Consider the following 14,005-nt stretch of genomic DNA (forward strand, 5'->3'; position numbering starts at 1 on the left):
TGAGCAAGACATTGGAACTAGTCTAATGGAGGCCCACCAAGATCGTTAGGGGAGCTGAAGCACAACATGTATAATGAGAGGTTAAAGAAATGGATTTATTTAACCTGAAGAAAAAGAGGCTAAGAGATCTAATTGCTTTCTTCAGCTTCACAGTGGGTGGTTATAAAGGATATGGAGCCAGACACTTTCTCAGAGGCGCCCAGAAAAGACCAAAAGGCAACAAACTGAAGTTGCAACAAGAGAAATTTCCGTCAGATATAAGAAAAAATTCCTCACAAAACACTGAAATGTATTACCCAGAGAGACTGTGGCATCTGAACACATGGAGATCTTCAAAACTTGACAAAGAACTGAGCAACAGAATTAGCCCTACTTTGAGTGGTGAGTTAGATACGATGTGATTATGATTAATAAAGTCTCATTTTCACCCCCAAGATAGAGTTTTGTGTTTTGTTGAGGTTTTTGTCTTTTAATTCAATACCATTAGAAAAATCTTATTTCCACATTTTTTCTCCTTTGGAAGCATCATGATGTTATTTACTGTAAATGTTACTACTGAATTTAATGTGCTGCCTTTACTGGAGTCCAAGGTATGATGGTGGTTTCTACAGATATATATAAGCAAGCTTTAATCTACTATACTCAAGACCTGCTATCAGATTAGTTGCAATAGCAGAGAGCTATTGACCTTATTCCTCAAATATCTGGTGTCATTTATGATGATAAATTCTTCAAACAGATTGTTTTGCATGCTACCAAGACTATGCATAGTATCTAAGCTATCTGCTTTGGGTATGTTTGCATGAATCATAATCACACCTTTGACTGAAAGATGCTGGCAAAATTGTTATGGCACTAACTTGAATAAAGATCTCCCATGTAGAGGGCCTAGCAAATGGGGTCCCTGTGTCTTTGTTCAGAAGCAGGCCCTTAGGCATCAGGAACAAATACATAAGTGCTGCTGCTATAAAGTGCTGGCAGTGCAGCAGCTTTCTGTGTAGCCTTTAGTTTTGCTTGCTAATTGCAGTGGCAATACATTTTGAGTACTTACCCAACAGTTGCCATCATGACACTCTGCTGTCCTGCCTTCTCTGAGGCATCAGAAGGTATTAGAGGTACCTTCTCAGATAATCCAGGAGCTCTGGCCAAAGACTCAATATCCACTGAGAAACCAAGTAATGTGCCATTCTCTAGTTAAGTTCTTGACATGGCCATCAGGAAGAATGTCTTAAAAAAATCAAGAGAAATAACAAAGAAAAATAAATAAAAGTACCTGAAGAACTTGAGATGCACTCACTAAACAGGTGAGATTATGTCAGGAAGGTGGTGGGGGTTTCTCTGGACTAGCCAGCCTAGCAAATTACTAGTTTTATTGCTGAATAATATACATCCTCTAGATATGCCAGTCCTTGGGTTTCCACTGGATGGAGCACTAGATTTGCATCTTGACAACTGCATCAAGTGAGGTCTGAGCTGCTTCTGAGATCCTGGGTAAGCAATCAAATGCATCACTTTTGTACTAAGACATTGACCTTCCTGTGCCTTTTGCAGTGACCGCTCTCTTGTATGAGGCACCACAACATAAAAGACAACAGCACTGCAAAACAATGATTTTCAGATGATGTGAACTCTCCAGCTAGAAACAGAGGGTCTTCCCATCAGCTGAACAAGACCCCATGGCATGCTGTTGGGTTGGTCACCTGTATATCCAAATTCATTTCTGCATGTAATTGCAGACACAATTCCCATGTATTGATTCAGTGCATGCAAGTAGTCACTAGAAATCTTGAGCTATTGTAGAGATGAGTTAAAAAAATTGTCAGACAAACCAAATAAAATTGACTGGTGTACAGTAACTACTGGCATCATGAGATGCTGTTAAAGCCCCATCTGAGCTGATTGTGGATCTAGGAAGGAAGCCTGGCTCTGTGGAAGACCACAGTCCAGCTAACATAATTTCACACCAGTGTTATCAAAAGTGACTGCGAATTCTTGTTTTCAGTTGGAGACCAATTTTGGGGCAAGGGCTTGCAGTGCATTGCAAGTGTATGAGGCACACTGTACTGTGGTTAGTGCACCAAGTTTCTCTAAGTTGTAGACAGAACCTGAGTTACTGTTGATCAGATCGGATTTTGCCTGTTTTTCTGACTAGCTGTCCAGAATTTCCCGACTGAATGAATAGCCAGCCATTTTCTCAAGTGAATAAGTCAAAGCAGATTCTAAGATGCTCCACTTCAGAAATTACTATGATCACTGGATATAAAAAACACTTTCCTTGGTAAATAATGGCTTTTCTTAAAGGTATAATTCTGAGTATCATTTTACTCTTGGTGATGATTAAATTTTCAGATTTCGACACCTTAACAATTGACCTTGATCAAGGTTTTGAATTGCCTGTCATATGAAAAGAGCTTTAGACACCAAGCAATTATTTAGTGATAGCCATCAGGATAAATATTCACTGAAAAGAAAAATAGAATGAGTGCACATCTCAAATAGCAAGTGCAAAAAATATAATCAAAGTCAAAACTTAATTTGCATGTGTCTACAACTCTGCACTATAACTTTTCTCTCCTCAATTTCCATGTATTGGAACATACTGAAGGTAAAATCTAAGACTTCAAAATAAAATTACATCTTTTCAATAGCTATCATGAAAAGATGAGGAGATGAAATCTAATGTCAAATCTAATTAAAGCATATTATGGTGCAAATTCTATTTGCATTTTGCACATTTTGATACCTTGAGTATTTACAAGCAAAAGAGACAATATTCCACTTAGATACAGCTATTCCTGAAATCAATGAAAAAGCACAATGGACTTGCTTCATTTCACAAGCGACAGTTAGAGCCAGGATACTTGTTAAATTTGTTACATTAAAAGAGTGCTGATTACAAACAGATTCTCTGTCCCTTTCTTTATTAAAATCTTTATTAAAGAAAGGTTTATCAGATCTCGGGCAGACTATTCAAGGTGAAACGAAAATTCTCAAAGTGCTTAGAAAGAATTCATGCAGAGAAAAGTCCTGCCCATGTGTCAAAGAGGTTTTACATGTTCATCATTACGGCAGGAAAAGAAAAAAATATCACTTCTTGGGCACCATAGATCAGCACATAGATCTTACTACAGACCAGTAGAAAGTATCCCACTCTTATCAGTTATAATTAATTTTATAATTAATTATTAATTATCAGTTAACATTTTTGTCATATGTTTTCTTATTAAAAATATGAGAACGGCTGTTCTCATGTCTTCTTGAATTTCAATTGAAAAGGGCTACAACTCTGTTTATCTGTTTCAGTGTGTGAAAAACTCAGCAGTATTTAATAAAACATTTATACTTCTTGTGGCTGTGAAGAAAAGCTCAAGTGCTTGTGTTGAGTAGTTGGTGCAGTGACACATGAGCATACAGACAGCCTAAAGGAGGATAAGCTCCTTGTGTCAGTGACTTGCTGCATGCGCCCACTGACCTAACAGAAGCAACTAACATGATCAAGTGAGGGACTGGCCCACAGGGTCAACCAGCATGGGTTCCCCTAGTCCCACACCATCTGCAAGAAACTACAGAGCAAAAAAAGCAAGTCCCACCTGTTCTGCAAGAGCACAAGAGAACAATTACATCCTTTCATGCTATAGAGTTTTCTATATTGACATAACAGCACATAGCTCCCCTTAAAATCCAGCCTTCCAAGTCAGAAAACTGAAGAACTGAAAAAATTGTATATCCATACCCATCAACATATATACATATATATGCATATATATGAATGTATTGAGGACTCAGAATAGGGCTCTGGGTGAAGTGAGGCATGGGACAGCTGGACTCCATGAACAGCCATCACTGAACGCTCTCTGCAGTGCTGAGGACAGCCATCCCTACCCACCTGACCCAACAGCAGGCTGTATCTGAAACCCCACAGCTCCTGAGGTCTTTGGTACCTCCCTTCAGGCTTCAAGGGCAGACCTGTGTTGGACTGGGCTTCCTGTGGAAATGCAAATTCATCCTCTTAAAATAATGTCACTTCTATGCTGTCCCCACTTCTTTCATTGCCCACCAAAGATTGAAATACTTGTGTAGATTCAGGCCTACCTGCTCCTTTTGGGAGACTATGTCCTTTGTTGTCACCCTACTGTAAACTAGCTTGACCAAGAAATTCTACCATTTTAAGTCCCATTTTCCTGATGACATCTTTATGTATCTTGTGAAAACAGTAAATAACGTTCTCTCAAAGACTCATCTCCATTCCATTTTTTTGCTTTAAGCCCTTTTTGCTTAGCAATAATTTCAGTTATTCTGAGGCATTTTCACAATGGCACATAGACCTACCCTTTTCCTGGGACTCTGAAGGTGTCTTTTCAAGGTCTTTTTTAATCACCTCACTTAGTCTAAAGACCAGGTCAGGATGCCTACATCCTCTTATGAAACTGCAATGTCCTAACTATAGCCTGTCATCCTGGCATTCCTGTGTCCCAGAGGTGAGCTCTTTAGCAAAAATATATTCTAGAAATGATACACAGACTAATGCTTTGTTGAGCTATTCTTCTTCCTCACAGTGGAGAGACATTACTATTGTCATTTTCTAATCCTGACGCACTCTCTCACTACTCCAGATTGCTAAGAAACTCTCAAGCACTTCTGTGGTAATTCCACCTGTCCCCAATGTTCACCTTTTCTCCTTGTCACTCAGGTTACCTCTAACAGAGAAACTTTCCCTTCATTTCTCTGGTCAACTCAAATAAATTCTTTTGAGTTCTTTATTTTGTCTGGGATTGAAACAGTAGTGAAAAGCACACCATCAGATCGCATGTCTTTAACAAGAGGAGTGAAATTAGAAGTAAGTTTTCCAAGACACTGAAGTGACTTATCTCTTCTGACACTGTCTCTGAGACCAACCAAAATTGGATGCTACAAAATAAGTGTGTAAACTTTGTATTACTCTCATACTGTACTCAGAGCAATTGGTTCCTCACCGAGTTTCTGGTGACTTAAAAACTAAAGTTATCAAATTGCTTTTATTTTAAGTCTCCGTTGATGTAACTGCAGGCACTTGCCTTCTTTGACAACTTGCAGGTGGGAGTTTCACCGTCATATCTCTGGCACGCATCAGTTCTGAGTCTATTCTCTGGAATGTGGAAGATTGACTTGAGCTACTTGAAGCCCAGAGAGGGCCAGGCTCTGCCTCTGGAGGGTTAAGCAGACCCAAGATGCTGGGCTAGCCAGCAGTGAAGGATGCAGTGGCAGACATGCCCAGGACTGGCATGCTGGGAACGAGGAGGTGCACTGTCAGGAGCTCCAGAACATGGGTGCTGGCTGGATCCTGAAGGTCCCTCCTGGGACTGTGACAGATGTCTCCAGGTGAGAGAGGTAGGATTCCCCCAAGAAAAGGAATTCACAATACTTTCTCTCGTTTCCCTTTGGGGTACAAATGATCTGACCATGAAGAAAGACTTTTTGAAATGAAGGATGAGAAAGCTTCACATTAGTATCTTTTTCTCTAAAGCCTCATCATAATGGGCCACATAATAAACATAACTCTTGGTTTTTAGATCCCACTCAAGTTCTCTTTAACAATGTTTTACCCTATGTCAACTGAACTGTCCTTTGCAACAAGCCATCTCATTTATCAGTCCCAAGCAATGAATAAAGATTTAGCAAAGGCTATCTGCAGGACAGTATACAACCATGCAATACACAAATTAATATTTATACTTTGCATATGTTAAGACTTATCACCCATCTATCTTTATTCCCACTTTTCCCTATTGATTTGTTGAATTGGTCGATTTAATGCGTTTAATCTCTGTCTGTCTCAGTGTCTGTGACTGGATAATAAGGGAAGGAGAATGACATGACTTACTGCAGAGCCTGTAAGGTTTATGGACAATTCCTGATATTAGTGGGAATTTTGCTGCATTAAAAATGGCAGAGTCTGCTTACAACACTTAGCTGGATCCTCCACTATGCTAGGAAGGTGCTCAGGTAAAACCCCATAAAGTTGCACCATTATAGGAAATATTCAAGGTCAAGAATTTGTCCTTCCAAACTGATTTGTTAGAGGTTGTTTTTGTTCATTTTCACCAGTGACAAAAATTGTTGCTAAACACTAAAAAGTGTATAAAACAACTTTTAATTTAAAACACTCCTGCAGAAAAAGTTCACCAGGAAAACAGCTGTTCCATGCACAATAGTGACACAGTGACTTACAATGACTAATTAATGAGAACACCTGGAGTATCTTTCAGAGCTAAACTGGAAACAAAATACTGGAGATTAGGTTTTCAAGCTACTGGTGGTCCCCACTAATCTCTTTCAGGTGTAAACCACAGTGTACGTGGAAAGCAAAATCTGACTCATTCCTGCGAGACAGGAGGTCTTCGGGCTAATAATTGCAGCATGTAGTTTCCATAAAATTTACAAGGTTGGCTTTAAATTTTAGTAGTGGCAGGCCTGCAATAAATGCCAATGAGGTCCATCAAAATGAGTATTTGTGTGTGTCCTCATAAAAATAGATCAATCTTTTTAACAGACTCCATGCAGAGGAATTTGTATAATTACAACACATATCTACAGCTTTAGAGTCCTTTCCACACCAAAACCAACATGCTCAGTCATAAATACAGAGGAAAAATAAACACAGGAACATAATAAAAGAGATTTTGATTGGGTTAAGTCGTTCTGTCTCAGCTGCTATGTTGTAGCTAACAGAGTTTCCACTAGGGGTGGGCAAAGGGATTATTTTCCCTGTTTGCCAGCTTCCCCCTCACCTTTGCCTCTTGCACTCTCGGGGATGGTGAGTGAATATGTTCACATAAAGGAAAGGAAAGAGAGAATCAGAAGGGAGGAAGTGCCCCACCAGACATACATACATTCATTCCCAGACCATGCATTAACTCTTATCATGCTGGTCTTGATGGAAACACTCAGCAAGGAATGAGAGACGCAAGGCAGCCCAAAAGAAAGGACAAATTAAGTTTACATCTTCTGCATTGTGTCTGTAACTTGCCAGTTCCATGGTCACAGCTGAATTGTCAACTCCAAGTAATAAAATATGGTTTATGTATGAGATTTTCCACCATGCCAAGTTTCCACACAGTTCAGCTGAAGTAGAGGGGAGGTTATGATTCACTGATTCTCTCCCCAGCCCAGACGCAGCTCTCATCCTGATGAATTATCCACTAGCAGGGAAAAGCTGGAGTGTTATATGTCACATATACTCCTCATCCAAGTGTAGCTGCTGCCAGGGGCAAGAGCCATGGATCATGGAAGCAGGAGTGACTGGGGGGCAGAAGCCAGGGAAAAAGCTACTTAGAGATCTGGATGCATTTTAGTATAGTGCTCTCCCTAATAAGACTAGGGACAGAGTTTTATAGGTGTTTATACACCTCAAAACACAGATGGGCATTTAGTGAGATTTTCAGAAACTCCTATGACTTTTATGGAAGTTAGGAGATGTTAAAAGCTCGAGGCACCCCTCTATACCTTTAGATTCCTAAGTATGTTTAAAAGGTCTAGTCTGAAAATCAGCCAGTGCTTTCCAAATTGGCCTTGTTTTTGAGCAATTTGAATACCCATAGCATTGCATTGTTTTTAATGGACTTAATGGATTCCACTTCTGTGTAACAGCCAGGAAACAGAGACTAAGTGTGGGACTCAGTTTGATTTATTCTAGGCATCTGAATATAAGGTGTGTGAATCTTCACTAGTTTCTGATTTACCTATAGTCACTAGAGAGAGCAGACACCTCTGAAAGGGATGAGTCAACCCCTGGAGGTTCCCGTCTCTCTCACTTGACCACAGAGGGACCATAGGCAACAAACTCAGATTAGACGCCTAATTTGTAACAGCTGAAGCCAGATGAGATGAATTCTTCCTCCTCTAGCAATTTAGCCAAAGGCATACAGAAAACAATGGGAGAGCAGAACACTGAATTCAGCCTCCCAAACCTCTAGCCAGTGTTTAATCACTGAACTGAACTTCCCACTTGAGAGGAGGTGTCGAAGGCTCTTGCCAAAACAATTTCAATTGGTACACGACGGAAAACAATGAAAGTTGTGCTGACTAATAAGTATAGAGTTGGGAGCTGGAGGGAGCAAAAGGGAGATACCCATGCTGGAAGCCTTTGCCCGCAAACCAACTAGTTCACGAGAGGAGTGGCAGCACAGACACGCACAGGCTGCAGTCACCCATGGGAGGAGTGATGCTAATGGAGGAGCAGGACTGCCCAGGCCTTGGCCAGCACAAGTTCAAAAGAAAAACCAGTTCCAGCTGACTAGCCATGCTAGTTTTTCCCATCACGTATCTATCTCACTACCCTGATTAAGGTCAAAAAGCACACATTTTTCCCTAAAAAATGTAACTGTTAATAATAAGGAAGAATAACCAGTAATTGTTTTCAACTACTTCAAAATCATAGTGAAAGCTGAAGACATTATGAAGTTCTGCAACACAGCACAATGATAACTCAGTGAGGCACATGAACAAATAGCTGTTATAAAACAGCTGTGTTTTAAAGTGTAGGAAAATATTTGTATTAAAACTTTGTTTCATTTGTAGTTTTCATCTTTTTTTCATTTTTCATTGCATCTTGTATTTGTTTCTTATTCTGATCAGGAAACAGTTCTTCCACTAATGAACTCTGATTCTTACAGGGCAAAGGGTTTTAAACAAACTTAAGAGGAGACGTGATTTTCTTAAAACATTTCTTACACTGCCTTTCAGGTTTTAAATAAATAAAAAGTACCTAAAAGCATGACTTCTCATTACAAAACCATCTGATTCAAAAAGCAGTTTCTTCAAAAGTTGTGATAGAAAGATGTCAACTACTTCTAGTGGCTATTAAAGGCAAGCAAAGCCTTTCAAAGTCTCCCAACCACACATCGTCTCCTGCTCTCAGCATGTTGTATAACTTCTTGCCATAACACTCCTTAGTCCCCCTCTTCTCCCTCATGCCTTTTAAATGACATTTGAGAACAGAAAGCAGTTGAGAATCTACAACAGATACAAATTTTAGACCTAGTGAAGTCACTGGCAAACCCATAGTTGGTGTCAGTCAGGCCAGGCCTTCAGTCCAACCACAGCTCATGAGACCCTGGACATAGCACAGACACAGATGGACTACAGACATGTTCTTCAAGACTGGGGTCTGGCAGCAGCTAGATGACCTAGGCAATAAACTTATTATGATCTTCTGAACACTTATTATGGTCACACTGTGATCTCAGAGGTTCAGTGTGACATGCAATTACTCTTATTCCAATCAGAAAACCAGCAACCAGCAATTTCATGTTATTTGCGTTCCAGTTTTACTCGTGCCTCTATATGTCTTTGATCTTCTTAACAGTGTTGGTCACTGCAGTACCCAAACAACACCCATTCAAGGTGCAGTTGCAACCCCCTGTCCCCAGTCCATCCTTGCGAACAGCTGGAAGATTTACTCGTCTTTTAACTTTCTGCCGGGCAGTTTGCTACCCAAAAGCTTCAACACAGGTTGTGCTAGTAGTGTGAACACATAGAAACAGGCAGTACCCCAGAGGACTTACCAAAAATTAGACAAAAGCTGTCAAGAAGACAAAATAGTATTTCACTTTCTGATCCAAGCAGGCTAAATTAAAAGTTATGCTCTTGTGGGTTTTTCCTTAAGTTGTCACAGTCAGCAGTTGTCAAGTGTTTTCTTGACAGACCTGAGGAACCTGTAAATCTGCCACGTTCTGGGAGGCCAGCAGTTCAGGAGCCAGCTTTCAAGACTGTTGCCCAGTTAGCACTTAACTGAAAACTTCATCCGTCTTCTCAGCTTCTTGCAGACCTGACCCTGATATTCGCTTTGGCTGACAAAGACTTGGGCATTTATGCCTCTTCTCCTAGGTTATTTTTCCTGTTTCTCTTTTCCAGACACACAACCAACAGTCAGCGCCCTGGGCCAGCCCCCTCCTTGCCCAAGTGTTGTTTCAGCAATCTTTGTCCACATTCATTTCTGGAGACACCTTAAATTATGCTACTGTGGCAGTAGCATACAAAGTAGAGTTCATCGCAGAACAGGATTTTAACCCCAATGTCCATTACCTGCAAGATGATACTCCAGTGCTTGCCTTTAACCTGAGCATCCTGGTTGTTTGGTACAGAAGGGTGGCTTCTCACTGATTTCATTCCTTTTTTTCTCCCTATCTTTTCATAATTAAGAACAGATGTAACACTGGGGCAATGGGGCATGTCCTAAGTGTACATAAAGAATAGTATCTGTTTTAATAGCTTTATATCCAGAACAGATTTGGCTTAATTAAATAAGTGTATTTTAACTTTCACTTCTCTGCACCAGTCTAGTCGCTTGCAAGCTGCAGTGATTGCTGTACATGCAAAATCATTACACTTCAGTACAGCTGCATCTTTGAGGCAAATGAGATTTGCTTTCCAACATATTCTGCAGCTTACTAATAGTTCAATAAAACAGCTTGCTATCTCTCCAAACCCTAGATTTCTTTTTATTTTAATCACTTCTACAAGTAACTAAATCTTTATCTACATTTTTTAGTTAAATGCTTGGTGTTTTTCAGGAGATTTGAAAGCTTTTGAAAGGTGCCTGGTGACAAGCCTGACAAGAGCAAGCTTATTGTGTCTGGAGAGCAACTCAGTGAGGGCCAACTGCTTCCACCACCAGCACCATGGGACAAACCAGTGTGAGAAGCAGCCAAATGCCTGTACCCCAGCAGTGGGGTTTCCTCTACAGCTGCCAATACAGTGCCAAGCTGTATGGTCCTTTTTAGTCACACACGCTCTGGACATGAAACAGTGTAATGGGGAAAGGAGGAGGAGAGGAGACCTGGTGTCATGTCAAACAAGTTGTACACACAAAGCCATCAGCATTGATCGCTCACAGCCTGGGCTGCATTTTAGCAAGTGAGCTAAAGATGAAAGGTTTTCTGTTCCCGTTGGAAACCCTCAGAGCCATCCATTCACCCTATCATATGTTCACTATCAGAAACTGCTCTTCAAAGCTGAACAAAAACTACTGTGCTGCATAAAATTGACAAAGTTAATCGTATGCAGCATGTTTCCTCTACCATAAATATTCCCAAACACCATTTGTTTCTGGATTTCACTATACTCTTAACTAAAGAACAGCTACATTATTGTTTCATCTGTAGCCCAACTGTTTTCTTTACATTTTTACCACTAAATTGAATCTACTGCCAGTAATCTAATTTACATTTAAAATGCACAATATGCCAACATGACCAGACTTCAATAAAATTTTTACTAAAACTCATAAATGCCTTGATTCTGGTGTTTACAGAAATTTTAGACTGTTCATTCCCTGAATGCTATGTTGCTAGCATCCTGAAATCATTCCCATATGAAATAAGAAACATTCTTAGATTCATGCTGTGTCAGGAAATACAAAATATATTGTCACTAGCCATCGCTCTCAAAATCAGAGATTTGTCAGCTCTCAACAAAAGGATTTGGACAGTGTGTCCAGCCTGCAGTAGCACGGGATATTAGCTCCACTCACCTGCTGTTGTTATTGATGCAGCACATCTTCTTCCCTGCATTTCAGATTACAAATGTTTCTTACCACCTTTGCTTCATCTGTTTTTTCCTCCTGTGTACACAACTGCTTGGTTCCAAAATATTGCAGAATTCTTTAGCATTCAGATGACTACTCTCCATCATCACTGAATCTACCCAGAGGCACATTTCCTGAAGAGCTATTTGATAATACCAGGAAGATCATTTGCTAGAGATTTGGATTGCATTTCTTAGTTGGATACTGATTGCCAAATTTGTAATTTTAGCAAAATTAAAACTTATCAGAGATTCAGGTAAAATTGGAACAAAGTTTCAGGGTGGTCTTCTTTCTTCCTTTCCTTCTTTCTTTTTTTTTTTTTTTTTTAATGTGGAAACATCTTATGTAGTAGACACAGCTCACTTTTGTACTTTGTAAACATTTTGACTTCTTTTTTAAAAATAATGTTTTCAGGGAGTATTAGCTAAATAGGGCTTTTAAAAGAAAAAATTGAAAATGAAGAATACATTTGCTTCCTATTAAATGACTTTTTTATCTTACTTGAAACAAAAGTGGTGGGATGTGTTCACATGCATATGTTCGTACACAGGGAATTAGAAAGGGTTGGTGGTTTTGAGTCAATCCTCAATTTCTTTTTTTTTACTTCAGCAATGAAACCTATTATCAATTACTTCTGAAGTTCTACTCATAACATTTATTTACATCTTTCAGCTAATCTTTGATTGTGCAAAACTATATTTGTTTGATTGCTTACTCATCAGAAATGTGCCCAAGCTACAGCAGCAGGAGGATCAACAGGCATCTTCTCAACACAGTCATAGTTTCAATCAGTGTCTGTATGCTGTTCTACGGTGTGGGTACTCTGATTCAATAAACAGCCACTGATCCAAAGACATTTGCTTATTTAAAACTATTTATGTAAAGTTTTGTTTTGCAATTAGGGTCAATCATGGATTCCTGGCTCCTTATCCAAGTGGCTGAAAAACCACATTGGGCCATATTTTACTTTACATCTAATTTTGAAAACTCAGGCTTTATATGCTGTCATTACTGTGTAGAGAGGGAAAATATCCATCTAGAGCTGAATTTAGAGTAGCAAAAGCCAAAGAGAGGTGAACTAAGACCTGGCCTCCTTCATGCTTAGGTATTTGGATTATAGTTGCTTTAGAGGATAGAATAAAAGGTGGCAGCTGGTTCTTTCAAGGATGAATCAGACACCTCTGGGTATGCTTGCTGTCTCACCTCTAAATGTACATAATCAGCTTGCAGAAAACCTATCGGTACATTACACTGTTTTGAAATATCAGTTCAATTATGAATGTGCTTTCCTATATTGGAGCCTAGGATTGAATTCTAAGGGATCAATTCTGCACTTGGGTCCATGCATCTAAAGGCACAATTTGGCTCTGAGTAAAGAAAAAAGTGAGGAGGTCTGGTTTTATGCACAACAGACCATTGCTCAAGCTGTGTTCTTCTCTCAGGAAATTTTAATAGGATTTTTGTGTACAATAGGATTGTTGTACTCCAGGGTGCAACTATTTATGTAAATATAATCATGCTATTTATGTAAGAAATTGAAAGGTTTACAATAGGAATCAAGAACAATTTCATCCTGAAGAAGTAATCATTTAATTGAGAATGCAGAGTTAAGGTTTAACATTTCCTTTTTTCCTTGTCCAAGTGGATTTTGCTAGCATTCTTACTACACTCAGAGTTACATAAAGTAAACATATATTTTAGTCAAGCCAAAACTGCTGTGCCAACAGAAAGCAATACCCCACACCTGCTGAGAAAATCTCCCTTCTCAGTGCCTGATTTTTGCAAAAGCCCTTGTTGGGACATGGAAGCTCTTGGTCGTCCTGCCTAATCAGCAAGTACCACAGCCCTCCTGAAAACTGAAGCACTCTGCACACTTCTGGGAGAGCAACATCAGACACTTAAAATCATGTGTAGAGCTACCCAGAAGATAGCAGGCTGGAGTTTTCTGGCCAGTTTTTAAAATTTCAAATGTATGTTCTTATTCATCTAGTCTATGCAACAACATGGTAAACCTGATCCATGTGGACCCTGAATCACAGTGTGAACATGACACAAAGTATGTGGTCCATTCAATCAAAACTTCTCACTTGCTCCATTCACTTACTAGGGTCCAAGCTGCCCTGGTGTGGTCTTCGTCCTGTCTGTGACAGATGTCAACAGTGATGTCCCAGTATCTTGAAATGGTACCTTGAATGACAGAGTGACAATGTGACACACCTGGCTATGAGACTGGAGCCCCTCTGGTGTCTGGGGAGCATAGTCAGGCAAAAAAACTTGAGGGTGTTAAACCTAAAAAATTTTTCTTCCTAACCAACTGCAGACTTCAGTCTTAGTATAGGCTTTCCAAACAAGGTATTGAGGAAAAGTTACATTAAAAGTTTTAAGAAGAAATGTGATAACCCACCCAGGGACAGAATCAGACAATTTCTGGAAACAGAGAAC

Source organism: Athene noctua, chromosome 6 (genome assembly GCF_965140245.1).
Source record: "Athene noctua chromosome 6, bAthNoc1.hap1.1, whole genome shotgun sequence".
NCBI lineage: Eukaryota > Metazoa > Chordata > Aves > Strigiformes > Strigidae > Athene > Athene noctua.